At 39.3% G+C, this 15,096-nt stretch overlaps 1 protein-coding gene across 5 annotated transcripts in view; it reads left to right on the forward strand.

Moving 5' to 3' along the window:
• Nucleotides 1-15,096, forward strand: part of LOC139477665 (multiple C2 and transmembrane domain-containing protein 1-like) — a 197,354-nt gene that overhangs the window by 154,587 nt on the left and 27,671 nt on the right. The gene's annotated exons all lie outside the window — the stretch shown is intronic.

Raw genomic sequence — 15,096 nt, forward strand, 5'->3', positions numbered from 1 at the left:
ATAAAGTGACATCTCCGCTTTCGTCACCTCAGTTTTTAGGCTCGGACACAATGTTAAATGCCAAAATATATGCATGAGAAATCTTTGTCACAGCTCATAACCTAGCATGATACATACACCAAGTTTCATATTTTTATATAGGTTGTGATTTTCTGCTTAGAACGATCAGAATAACACAATTTAACCAAAACCATTCGTCAAAATCTGAAAGTTATGTCTGGCTTTCCCCCCATATTAAGCTGACATGCCCTTATATGACTGAAATACTTATTAAAACAATATGCAATCAAACCACTTAAGCACAGCCCCTTGGGCACCACAGAAACCTAGGATCAAATCCTGGTTTGCCCAGTTAAGTTTCTAGGTTTGTCAGCACCATACCTGTGCTTGTGGGTTTCACCAAAGTCAAAGAACTGCATCACTTTGGGCTTTCTCATACATGTGATAAATTGTCAGAGGGCGTCAGGCACATTAAGCTTTTAGTAACAGGGTGATGTTTGCATCTATCAGGGACTTTGACTTTGAAACACTACGAGGAACCCTGATCGTGTAACTCGTTATTTCGAATCAACCAATCATGCATTGTGTTGTTTCTGGAGACGACACTTACTGGTCATATTTTGTTTTCATTTCCGAGAGTCTAATGGCGTAACTTTGAGGACAATTTAGCATAGTTTCTAATAAATCTGATAACCAATAAAGTCATGTTTCACAGCGATAGTCATATGTGTCTAAGTTTTGTATTAAATTATGGAGGAATAAACACGCCGAGAACAGGAAGTGTTAAGTACTCGGTTGATTATTCATTTCAAGTGCCCTTCAGCCACCTACGTTACGACTAACTAATTAATTACTAGACAAAGGCCAATGGGTCAAACTGGCCCTCTGGCAGATGGTCAGTTTAAGGGTCGCTAATCGGGAGCCTCCCAGACAGATCGGGAGGTATCACATGTATGCTTCCTTCCCACATTAAGCTGACACGCCGTGATATAACCTGAATACTGTTCCTAGCAGCATTAAACCCAACGCACACTTCCTCACTAGACCACCATGACACCACATGGGATGCAGTGTCTGACATCCAAGAACTGCTTTACCAAGCAGGCCAATTTCTTCCTCCATGACCTCTCCGGACTCTCGAAGTTGGCTCTAATGTGTGGGTCATCGTCTCAGATGAGGATTAGATGGTTGATGAGGACTATTACTTCTTGCCCTCATAGACAGGTCATCCATCAATGGTTCTTTATGGCCATCTGCTGATGTGTAGCCCTGATCAATGTAATCTGTTTGAGGTAGCATTTCTTCCTGTTATCTATGCATGCTGTAGCTGATTGTACACTCATCAGGGAAAGGTGTCTTGTCCAGGATTGTCTACTGCCTCTTCTGAATATTGAGTATCTTCATTTGAAGTTTTACATTGTTTTTCCCCATGTTAAACACTCTAGTTCCCTGATGTCGAGGTATATATGTAACAAGGATACAAGGGAAAAAATGTCAATTACCAAAAAAAAAGATATTGAGTCTGGCTTAATGTCGTGTTGTTTTACCCTTCTTTTGCAGATTTGGGATTAAGAACAATTGTTTGGTTTGGTGAATGTTTCAGTAGCGAGTTTACGTAACTCCTGTGCTAGGACTTCTATTGATTTGCAATATCGACATTTTGTTTTTCAAGTTTGCCAATAATTTCTTCAGGAAGTGTATTGGGTCATTCTGAATAATATGTTTTGTCTCCTCATGGTTGATCATGATGGCATGATGAAATGAATAGTATGTATAATTCAGTCTTGAGGTGGTGAGTTGCTCTCTCTCACTCTCTCTCACTCTCGCTGTATGTCTTGGGTTGGGTGCATCCCTCCAATTTCAAAATTCTGGACCTGCCTCTGCCTTGTCACATTTTCCTCCAGGCATATCAGAAGCATTCACTGTGATGACATCCCTCTCTTGCGTGTCCTGGCAAGATGTAATACTCAGGGAACTATCTCCCTATTACCGTCCAGTGCAGATGACAAGATTTCATTATCACTGACTGCCAACTGGATTGTTTCTTTTATACCAGGCCCTGAGATGGGATCTTGTGATGAGTGGAGGCTATCGTCCAGCCAGTTTTTGTCTTCCTGCTCACAGAAATAGGAATCCAGATTGATGACAGATCTTTTCTTGAACCATGGGAAGTATGACTCAACTTTGTTATGCTCACCGAAATAAAGTTTTTATATGAGGATCTTGTCTGTTCCAAATGTGGCTAACATTCATCAAGTTGTTGCATCAGTTGATCGTTATCCTATTTTCCTGACAATTGTCAAACTGGCATAATTGTGTTTTGCGAAGTGTCTCATTGAGATTCTGTTCCAGTGATGTACAATTCCAAGTCATTTAATTTTCTGATAGAAAAGTAGTGATTAGATCTGTATTATGCTAATTCATCATGATCAATTTCCCTGTCTGGTTCATTGACCGTTTCTCCACATCAAGTCTCAAGTGCAGAATCCAGTCAATCTTATCCCATGTTTATGCATTGTTCTATAATTTGTCACTTCAGCTATCTTTTTGGCGACCAATTCTTATGTTATTACAATCATGATATGTTTTATATATTTTATCACTGCATCCTGCCAAGGTCTGTTGATTTTTTATTCAAGTTTCAGCCTAAGTGGGGTCTTTGGTCTTCAGCACCATACTCCTGCTTGTGGATTTCCCCAAACGTGATAGCTTCTGTGAGGGTGACTTACCTGTGACTTATCTGCAGGCTGGGATTTACTACCCCAAATTTACTACCGGGTACCCACTGTAGCCTCATGAGTTGGTATAAAATGTCTGATTGGGAATTGTTTTACCACAGCCCTGGCTAAAAGTATTTAGATACATGGATCAGACGACCAGGTCATGAAGTTGACTGAAGCTTTATCTTTGCTCAAACATATACAAAAAGCAATGACCGACTCAATGTGTGCATCCTCAGAAAGAAATTCGAACATTAGCAACATGTAGTGTAACCACTGAGCTGTAGTGAGTTTCTGTCATTAAACAATATATCTCGGGACAAACCTCGGGATCACTATTGTCCTCTATTCACTCTCCTGTTATCAACTTCCATCTTCCTGATGCGAGAGAGTTAACTGACTTTAAAAGTCCAGTTTTCACCCTTGCCGAACTAGGCTGGAATTCCTGGGCTCGATCATAGCGCCACCAGTGGCTATTACCAGTTATGTCCCTTCTAAGCCTCTCCTATTAACCAATCAGATTCCACCACTCCTATCACTTGCATTAATTTGCTTCAAACAAAATGGCGGCACCCAGTCAGGACAATCTGATCAATAATCAATGATCAAGATCTATATTGTGATAAAACGTGTCTTACATCATCTGAGCACCTTGATTAACCCCTTCAACACCGCAGGACGGTTATCCGGCCAAGAAGCATCGAGTCCCCAGACACCGTACGCCGGTTATCCGGCCAAGCCGTAGTCACGTCAAAACAGTATATATTTTTATGGACCTACCTGTGATATCATTCATTTATTAAATCTACCACATTTCACAATGTCTGAAATACGTATTCCATTTCAATTTATCATTTTTTATCGATGAATTAAAAAATTATTCACTATTTCCCGCGATGTTATTGAAAATAAAATTCTCGGACACACATTTCGACAACGGGTCCACATCGAACATGTCAAAGACCAAAATAAAGACGTTTTAAACAAATCTTTAAATATATTATACAAAGTAATAAATAAAATTAACAAAAATATATCTAAAAGTAATCAAACTTACATCTAAGTTATTATTTCCATCTTTTCGTGCGATCGCGTGTAATGTAAGTCAAATGACATCTCAGCTTTTGTCGCCTTGAATTCTCGGCTCGGACACGATGTTTAATGCTAAAATATATGCATGAAAAATCTTTGTCACAGCTCGTAACCTAGCACGATACATTCACGAAGTTCCATATTTTTAATATATATCGTGATTTCCTGCTTAGAATGTTCAAAATAACACGATTTAACAAAAATCTTTCGCCAACTTGTGAAATTTATCAAATACGAGCTTGGTATCACAGCTGTAATTTGATTGGCTGCCTTAGGTCACGTGCTCAAAATAGACCAATCACGAAACTTGTTGCAGATTTCAGAAAGAAAGTGTCATTAGAAACCAATTTTAATCCAATGAAATCGCTTGTTATAACTACGGAAAAAAACAGGCAATGTTACGAGCATGTAGATGAAGGAATAAGCTTTCCAGCGATGTGTCATATGCCATTCTTCGACGAACGTGCTTTTCATACGAAGCCTCGAAAACGGGGGTATTTCTTCATGTTACTGAGCGGACAGCCGCTGTTATCGGGAAATGGGTGATGATATAGATACTGTTTATAATTCTTTTTAAAATGATTTTCAATCACGTAAACAATGAAAATAAAACAGAAATAGGTAAGTGGATTTTATGAAATCTTATATTTGCCGAAAATAGTCAAGTTTTCGCTTCCTTGGTCCCTAATCTGGACGTTAATAACGTGTTAGCTTACATTTTTTATTTACAACAAACTTAAATAAGTTGTAAATTCATTATTTTAAATAATGGGAAAAATATAACTTTCATATTTATAAGCCTTAGGATCAGACCTTTCAAATGGTGTATAACATGTAGGAGCAAATATATTTAACAAGCAGATATTTTCTTTGATAAATGTTGGCTTCATCTATCACACAAGAGTCTCTGGGAACTCGGTGTCCCAGCAGTAAACACTTCTGGTTGACTGGTGTTGAAAGAGTTAAAAACATGAAAAGATTTGGAAAATATCTGCTGACAACGAGTTGGTGGTGCACATGCATTGCAAATCCTGCAATCGACCGAAATCTGTATGACAGTTTACGAACCAAATTTTGATTTCGTTGCGCAATTTTAATTGGACAATACATAGACTTGTTAGTCCAGCCAAAATGTAACTCCATAATACCAGCTAAGTTTGGCAAGGGTGGAAACTGGACTTTTATAGTCAGTGAACTCTCTTGCCTCGGGAGATGTTAACTTCTGAGTTTATTCAACATTGTTCTGGTATTGCCCACAGTTTCCACAAGGGTGAGTGTCAGTTATAAGGATATAGAATTCTACCAGTTCCATACACATGAGGAATTGGAAGAAAGCAATCAATGAGCTGTTCTGTTTTCACCAGAACCGTTCTATTCTAGAAGTAGAAGTTAATAACTACTTCCACCAATCAGAATAAGCCTTTTCATCAATCATTCGGTGAAGCCAGCCAATTAAAATAACCATCTGATCAATCATTGGTCAAGCCGACCAGGTCTTGGTCAGTGTGGTTTAGATGGCACCATTACTCGTTTATTGAGGAACTAATTGTGTCTGTGCCCTCAGAGAAACAAGCAATGGCCGCGTAAATGTTCCAGTGCAAGGGAATTATGTGGTGATGGTAGTGCTGTGGATTATTGAATGACGGGGTAATTAGATTATCGTCGTAGATCGTCGTACATCGTGAAGGACTCTGAGCTGGGGGAATATTGGGAGTCCATAAACTCCCAGAAACAGTAGAGCGAATGGCGGGACAAGGGAGATAATTACGCTAATGAACGACCTTCTTTGTACTTCCTGGTCGGCAATAATAAATATGTTTATCGCTCTCTGATTATCATATATTGAGTGTTTATTGACAAGTTTCATTATTAATTTTCTGCCAATCTCAGTAGTCCATTTTGTAACAACAGTGTATGTGTTACTGCCTTCAGCTTGTAGCAACTTATTAACCTGGTATGCCGTGTGTAAGGTTTCTTAATTATATCCCAGTTTATGACTGATCCAGTTCAGGCAGCCTTAAGGGTTGTTGTGAAGTGGATTGGGTCAATATTATTGGTTGTTTTTACTTGATGCAGTTAAGATTATATATCTTGAAATTCGAAATATTAAATGGTGTTTAAACCGATTGTTGGTGCATAGTTCTATTTTGTAGCTTATTTTTTATTGACTTTTCTGTCAATAATCAGAAACTAATCATTGAAGCTCTTGACTAACGGGACAGCTTGCAGACTCTTTTCTTCTTTTTTGTTGGCTCCTGATTTGGGGACTTTATTGCCAGGCAACGGAAAATAATTATCTAGAAATAAACAATTGAAACCTTCAACAACATTGGTGGTGAAAGAGGGTTAAATATCATGGTCAAGAACCTGCCAGTTCTTGTTTTATCCCCTTAGTGCCGAATGCCAGGCAGGATAGCAACAAGTACCATCTTATAGCATCCTCTGGTATGACAGTCAAGGGATCGAACTACCAACATTCACTGTCCCAGCAGACGCTCTATCCACTACACCAAAGGAGGTAGTATTGTAATGTTGACAAAGAAAGATCTCTGAAGAAGATATGAGACATGATTTTCTGTTTGTCTGTTCTGGAGTTGTTTTTGTTTTTTGAATATTTGTTTCCAAGACACATCTCAAGGTTATTATTTTACGGTATCTTAACCTGAAAACAAATGTCATAGTGTTATGATGTTGCCATTTCCATGTGAAGTCCTGCATGTTTGTATCAGACATATTCGTGACGTCCTCTAGCCAACAGAGTGTGAGAAGTAACACTATCAGCAGAAGAAACCAGCCACACGGATATACTGTCAAACACAATCACTCAGTCTGATTCCCAATGGTGGTTGATAACAGACAGCGATTGTCTGAGGCTCTCAGGAATAAGTACATTGCTTCTTCATTGACATTTCCCTTCACAAAGTAACAAGAAATATGTAGGAACTGTGTGTGCTTGTAGAGTTGCCTTTATGCGAGAGTCAGACAACTGTCAATCTTGCCGAAGGATATTTATCGGTTTTGGCACCATTGGTTCCAGTGTGGAATGTATTAGACACTCATCGTTTCACCCAGCTCCTACACTGTCCCTGTGAGTGGGCATGGTGGTAATCTTTTTGTAGCCATGTTCCAGTCGGCAAAACCAAGAATGGCCTGCATGTGTTCTACACATGTCGGGAATCAGACCCCTCTGGTTGATGAATGAATTCTCTAACAACTAGGGCCCTGTTCCACAAAGCGATTGTAGCCTAAGGTGATCGTAACTCCCATACTTTAACATTAACTTACGACAGTCGTATACTTACGATCGCTTTGTGGAACAGGGCCTAGGATACTAGTGCCTTGAATCCTTGTTGTGGCAGAGTTGTGTCCCTTGGGTGCCAGGATCTGCTGGTTCATATTCATGATCCAATCCTGTGAGCATTAAACCTGTGCTCTTGGATTTCTCCAAAGTGGTAGCTATCAGTGACTTGGATCAATTCCCTCCCTGACATGCTAAGATGTGACTAAAGTACCATGAAGCATTGACTCTCACCAGCTTGATATCTGTGTATAGAACTGTGACTTCTCATTAAGTAATGGGTACTTTACGCTATCTTACACTCATATTAAACCTGCGCCTAATGCATGCGGACTGCCTATGTGGTCTAGTGCATAGAGCGTCTGCCCACAGAGGGGAAGGTCAGGGAGTTAATCCCTGGCTGTGTCATACAAAAATATTTTAAAAGATGGTACATGTTATTACCCTAACTAGCACTCTGCATTAAAGGGACAAACCTAGGACTGGTCAGTTCAGAGTCAGTATTCTCCATCTGAGTGGGGCATCCAACTACAGCATGGTATCTCAGTGGGCTCACACTAAACACAGAACCAGCACACACCAACACACCCTCACACACATTCACATACACATGTTGCGATATTTAAGTGCAAGAATCTTGAACACAATGTTAAACCCCATTTCACCTCACCTTACCTCACTTCCCATCCCATGCATCAGTACCATACGTCTAACTGATAGGCAAAGGATCACACAGCATTAAAAGGCTATTAAGTTACATCTATTCTCTCAATGTCATCGATCAACCACAACCAGCTTCCTTGTACACCACTGCCTTTATATCAGTACTGCTGAATTCCCTGTTAACTTAAACCACAGCCAAATACCAAAAGATGCAGGACACGCATGTCTAGGATAGACTCTGGAGTAGGGGGCACGGGTAGCCCTGTAGTCTAAGACGCCGTGATTATCTGTGCAGAGTTGTGTCCCTTGGGCACGCCAGAAACCTATGATTGTGGGTTCGAATCCCGGTTCACCCCGATTATGTTTCTAGGTTTGTCAGCAACATACCCGTGCTCGTGGGTTTCACTGAAGTGGTAAACGTCTGAGACCTGCATCACTTCGTGCTTTCCTCCCACATTAAGCTGACACGCCGCGATATAACTGGAATACTGTTAAAAGCGGCGTTAAACCCAACTCCCTCACTCACTCACTCACTCTCTGGAGTAGATGTGTCATGCTTTATTGTATCCACATGATAAAATGATAACAACTGAATTGAAACTGATTGAAACAGTGAAATAAACAGCAGGGAGATGTGTTATTGATGAAGAATGAGGTAATGGTGGCATGATTTTTGTTGTTGTGTAACGCCACACTCAGCAATATTTCAATTGAGTCGGAACTAGAAAATCCAGTGATTCGCATCATGAGCATCGATCCATGCAGTTGGGATCAATGACATGCATCAACTAAGTCAGTGAGCCTGACCACCCGATCCCATTACTCGCCTCTTGCGACAAGCATAATCACCTTTTACGGCAAGCATGGGTTGCTGGAGACCTATTCTACCCCAGATCTTCATAGTTGCATGAAGATGAACACATCAAAACAACATCGTTTAAAATACCATACATTCTGAAATAAAGGATATCTTGACTTAACTGTGTCAAATAAGAAGGGTTTTAAAATGATAAAATTATACCAGGGTCTGTTATACAAAGTGATCTTAGCGCTAAGGTGATCATAGCTCCCATGCCTTAACATAGACTTAACAACTGTCATAGCGCTAAGGTTGTTGTGTACAGTGGCGCTGAGGACTGACATCACAAAGTAAGATGGCAAGAATCCACAAGAAGTGGCATTGATCTGGCCTCAGTTTCTTGTGAAAATGGAATGTATCTGTGTTCATCATTGTAAAAGGTTGGGAGTTTGTGCTGCAATCTGGTTGAAAAATGGCAATGAGATTGGTTTCGTGGATTTTTTTCAAACGTTTCACTGTATATGAATACTCTTCTTAAATAGTCTTATTCTTTCTCAATCCCAAAATTTTACACAAAAATATTCCATTAGACTTGGCAAAATGGATCTCACATTAATTGAATTTTATGAGTTTGATCATAATTATCAGTACAACTTTGATCTAGTTTTTATTCAACATTGAGTTTTTGAGAATATTGGAATATATTTTCAGAGTTCTATTATCCTTGAACACTGGTTCTTGGTTTAATCAACATTTCAGTGATTTCTCTCACCTCTCGTCAGCTTTTGGTTGTTGCTGAAGAACAGTTTGTTTCTCTATGGTATATGTTCATAGCTGCCTGTAATGGGAACTTTCATGGTCATCATGCTTCCATTACCAATAATGTGGTAACTTAACTCAGCACTATGAGTTTCAAACTTGATACTGAATTTTGAATAGACTGGCGCCATCATTTTACTGAGTATATTGATCCGCATCCTGGAAGAAACTTTGAAATATGTAAAATTAAGTCTTGGCAGCTTGATTTGACAGCCTGATCGAGGAATGGAGTCCTTGCTATTTTTCAACTGTGCTCTTACACAAATAAATTATTCATTAAACAATAAAGTAAGATGTCAAAGATGCAATTTAAATGTTTTTGTTGTTTATTATTTAAGGAATTATATGAATTTTTGTAGGATAGATATTGCAAAGTTGAAATAAATCAAAATGTTTTATTTTATGAATACCAAACTCTATTGATTTTCATGAAACTCTGAGTACATTGCATAGAGAATGAGGTTGAGCTCTGAGGAGCTTTTGAAACTATATGTAGACATCACCTTTCTGCAATCAGTGGGCCAGCAAATAGTTCGATGTGCATGCATTATTTGAACTATTTTAAGCCAAATCTTTCCTTCTTTTTCTTAATGAGTAAGTAGACCAAATATTTCGTAATATGCACAGGAATAACTAGCGTCTAGTGATGACCTTATTAGCAGAAGATTTTCTAAGACATGGAGGAACATCGTCTCTTCCTGGTTTTTGTATTGTGCCTTTAATAGCATGACTCAAATCTATACCATGTTTTGTCTGTTTTATTTCCCGCTCACACCGTCTCCGAGAGATCAATACAGGACTAGTTTCAGGAAAATAGTTGCAGCTTTGTTTGAACAGTGTGTCTCCCATGTATTATGTGGTCCTTGTCAAGGGATAATGGCAACCAACATCTTTTTACATTGATTTGAGAGCCCGCTCTCATCTTGACTAGTTTCATTCCAATGCCAGTCAGATGAAGGAGATAAGTATGTGCTGTTACATTGGCCAGATCATACTCAGAATCAAAATGGTGGACCAGCTAGCTATACTGTGTCATTGTCAGGCTAAATATTCCTCTGTTTCATGGCCAGGTGGTTTAATGACATGTGTCACATGGTCAAAGGGAGCATTATTAATCTGGGTCATAATTGTGTCATAATGCCCACACTTAATTCTGAGCTTCAGACATCTTGTAATCAGTGGAGACTATCGACATAAAAATGACGCTTTTCATTTCTGGCATAAAACAACAGTCAGTTACCCCTGACAGATTAGTCTCTGTGAAATTCAGGTGGTGTGTTAGTTTGTGATATTGGTAGAAATTGTCAATTATCTAGGAGTTCGCTAAACAAAGATGGTTGGTAAAAAATAAAATGATTCATGTAGCTGAGTTTGGTCTGTAGATTTATTGGTTCAATAATCAAATTGTTCTTGGGCAATATATTGTTTGAACAGACCAGGCAGACCTGATCAAAAGGAAATCATTCATAAACTGTTGAGGGATGAAAATAGGCTAGACCACTTTATTCCAGCTAGACTAATTCATTGGCAAATGGGTCTCTTAGGTGTTAGTCCAGTTTTGTCTAAAATTCATCTCGTACAGGAAATTAGAGAGGCTAATCCTGAGATTATTTGGGTGTGGTGTGCCAGGGAGAGACCAAGGCGATTACCTCCCTTGATTTGTAGCTCGATCAGATCCACTTGCAGAGAAGGGGTGCAGGGGGGATCCAGAGAGGGGGTCTATGGGGGGATGCAAGAGTGTTTCAGAAGGAGGTGGTAGGGGACCTGTGTCTGTCACTCTATCATGTTTTTTTTACTTATGTAAAAAGACATATGTTAAGGTGCATTATTCTGAGCCCATCTCAAGCATGAGATTGTCAAATTGAATAAGGGCCACAGGTGTGCAGGTATGAATCCCATATTCTACATGACAATAATCCTTGGATTACCTGTATGATACTGTGAAGGTCACAAACATTGTGATGATCTATGACATGGATAACTTCAGTCTATCTTCTCACAGTAAGCTGACATGCCATAATACAACTGCAATATTGTTCAAATATCACCCATGTGATATCTTCTGTGGAAGCCAATTTCATTTTTCTGAGGCAACTGTGCTAACTGACTATAAAAGTTCAGTTTCCACCCTTGCCAAACTATGCTGGAATTTCCAGGCCCAATCATAGCGCCAACCAGTGGCTATAGAAGGAGTTATGCCTCTTCTATATCCCCCCAACTGACCAATTAGATTCAACCTCTCTTATCACTTGCATTTGCTTCAAACAAAATGGCAGCACCCTGTCAAGACGATCTGATCGATAATCATTATCTATGTTGTAATAAAATGGGTTTTACCTGGATAATCACTTGTGCACCTTGGTTAAAATTATGAAAAGATTTGCAAAATATCTGTCGATGCACAGTTGGCAATGCACATGCTTTGCAAATCCTGCAGTCAACCGAAATCTGCATGTTGAAGTCCATGTTGTTTGTGAACCGGATGTCTAATGAGTCACGCGATTTTGATTGGACTGTGCATACACTAGTTAGTTCAGCCAAAATGTAATTCCAGAATTCCAGTACAGTTCATCAAGGATGGAAACTGGACTTTACTCCTTTCAGTTTACACCCTTGCCTCAGGAAGATGGCCACAACTCACTCATCCACTACTTTCAAACAATCGTGAACAGTGAAAACATTTATCTTGTTTCTCTAAATGTTGTGCCATTACACTGTGTATACTGTCATATAAAATTGATAACTACAAGCATTGGATGATCAATATGGATGAGCTAAATGTTGTTGAGAAAAAAACAAATATTTCAATCCAAATTTCATCTGACAAACAATAAAAATATATGATCCTGTTCCACCCCTGGGATGAAGTGTTCCTGATGCATGCATACACTGCTACAACCACCTGATACTTGTTTTGCTAAACTCCTGGCTGTAATGCCAGTTTTGGGGGTCTGTGTTTCTGCATGATTTCCAAATCAGGAGTATCTTGACAAGGCTTCATGCTAATAACCATCAGGAGATGATAACATGTTAAGCAGAAGCTCACTATCATTAGGCGAAGGAATATTAACTGAAGTCATTAACACAATTCAATATTTAGCTTTTCATCACAATACCTTATATACAAACAAGTTCCTTGATCTCAGATGCTTTTTCCAAACACCCCTGAAGCTTCCTCTCATATATGATGTAATCAAAATTCTATCTGAAGTCTGTGTACAGGTTTGAAATGAGAAACAGCAGAAGGAATTTTATCCCAAAAGGTCTTGTTACAAGAACGTTGGCAAGTCATGAAAATTGGAACCATGCTATCGTTCCCCTAAATCTTGTTTTCTATTTCTTGATCAGGTAGTTAGGTATGTTTTTCATCCTCTTTTTTTCTGGGAAATTGTGTTTAGAAAATCAGATTCCTGGGAGTTACGTCTTCAAACTCCTGCTGACAGGCCTGCTTTAGCTTTCTTTCCCTTGCAAATGTCCATTAACTAATCCCGACTGATAACAGTCGACATCTGAAGGCACCTTCTCTGTAGACAACCTGCAGCCGCCTCCTGAGTGGGGCATTATGGGGCAGAGCTCTTTCTCCAAGATCATGGTACAGATTCTTATGGATATTTACGTCTGTGTGATAACATGTTGACTGTGCTTTTGTGGATATGTAAATAATTTGAGGCTTCATACAATGTAAGTGTGGCATTATTGTTTCCACAGTGCGATTTAACAGTAGAGTGGCAACATTGTATGTGTATCAGTAGACCGGCAACATTGTATGTGTATCAGTAGAGCGGCAACATTGTATGTGTATCAGTAGAGAGGCAACATTGTATGTGTATCAGTTGAGTGGCAACATTGTATGTGTATCAGTAGAGTGGCAACATTGTATGTGTATCAGTAGAGTGGCAACATTGTATGTGTATCAGTAGAGTGGCAACATTGTATGTGTGTCAGTAGAGTGGCAACATTGTATGTGTATCAGTAGAGTGGCAACATTGTATGTGTATCAGTAGAGTGGCAACATTGTATGTGTATCAGTAGAGCGGCAACATTGTATGTGTATCAGTAGAGCAGCAACAATATGTGTATCAGTAGAGTGGCAACATTGTATGTGTATCAGTAGAGTGGCAACATTGTATGTGTATCGTTGAGTGGCAACATTGTATGTGTATCAGTTGAGTGGCAACATTGTATGTGTATCAGTAGAGTGGCAACATTGTATGTGTATCAGTAGAGTGGCAACATTGTATGTGTATCAGTAGAGTGGCAACATTGTATGTGTATCAGTTGAGTGGCAACATTGTATGTGTATCAGTAGAGTGGCAACATTGTATGTGTATCAGTAGTGTGGCAACATTGTATGTGTATCAGTAGAGTGGCAACATTGTATGTGTATCAGTAGTGTGGCAACATTGTATGTGTATCAGTAGAGCGGCAACATTGTATGTGTATCAGTAGAGTGGCAACATTGTATGTATCAGTTGAGTGGCAACATTGTATGTGTATCAGTAGAGTGGCAGCAATAAATGTATGATATGAATGTCTCATGTAAATATAGATATAAAACGTCAATGCCAGAGAATAGTCACCAGGTCTTCGTGAGGGGAGTAAGCATGTCCAATGGATATGCCAAATGGAAGCCAATTATATACCGGTATGATGTTGTTTTACTTGTGGATACATGCATCTATGTCCGACATTGTTATTGTCTGTCGTGAACATGGCGAAGATTGCATCCATTCAGTCCCACGTGACCAGCAGAATCCAGCTACTGATTGGTTAATTGTGCAAGAATGTTTGTTTTGGCCTCGAGAGGACTCTTCTTCAACCTGAGACGTTCAATGACAGGAGTGGCATGACCTTTTGAATACCCCTCTGCTGTGTCCAGATCAACAGTGATTGGATGTTTCACCCTGCTTCCTTGGAGAAACTGGGGGCGGTGTGGTGTAGCCAAGTGGTTAAAGCATTCACTTGTCACACCGAATGCCAGGGTTCGATTTCCTACATGGGTACAATGTGTGAAGCCCAATTGGTGTTGTGTGCATGAAAGTCAGAAAGGTACTCATTTGCCAAGAAGTTCAATTGGAATAAGGGTCAGACTGTATCTTGTGTATGAATAATGATTTTATGACTACCACTAAGAAGTGTAGTATCTGTCTAGAACTGTAGCTTCAAAAACAGCATTTCATGTGCCGCAGGTGTTAGAGAAGGTACCAAGACTATGATCTCATGTGAGACATTTTAATCTCATTTGAGAACTGGTTGTTCAGTTCTAAGTGAAACTACCCTGATTAAGAAATATGGATTAATGAATCATGATTATGGAGTAATGCCCCTTTGTGTATGTATAGACATTCTTAACATATAGTTAATCATCTGGAAAGCAGGCTTTCATGACTACCGGTAATATAGTTTCGCTATAGTTATGATGTAGATCTGCATTGTGGAAGCTAAAGGTGAAAATTTCCAAAATATAGGTAACTTTATTCAGTTTCTTTATGCAGTCTGTGCATGGTTGTGTTTTCATATTCATCAAATGTTTCTGTTTTTTAAATATTTTCCATTTATTGTTGCCTGCACTCCAGATAGTAGTGGGGTGGCCTAGTGGTTAAAGTGTTTGATCATCACACTGAAAGCCTGTGTTCGATTCCCTACATGGGTACAATGTCTGAAGCCCATATCTGGTGTCGGCAGCCATTGTTTTGCTTGAATAT

This window comes from Haliotis cracherodii, unplaced genomic scaffold (assembly GCF_022045235.1).
Source record: "Haliotis cracherodii isolate W230 unplaced genomic scaffold, xgHalCrac1.p SCAF_1, whole genome shotgun sequence".
Taxonomy (NCBI): domain Eukaryota; kingdom Metazoa; phylum Mollusca; class Gastropoda; order Lepetellida; family Haliotidae; genus Haliotis; species Haliotis cracherodii.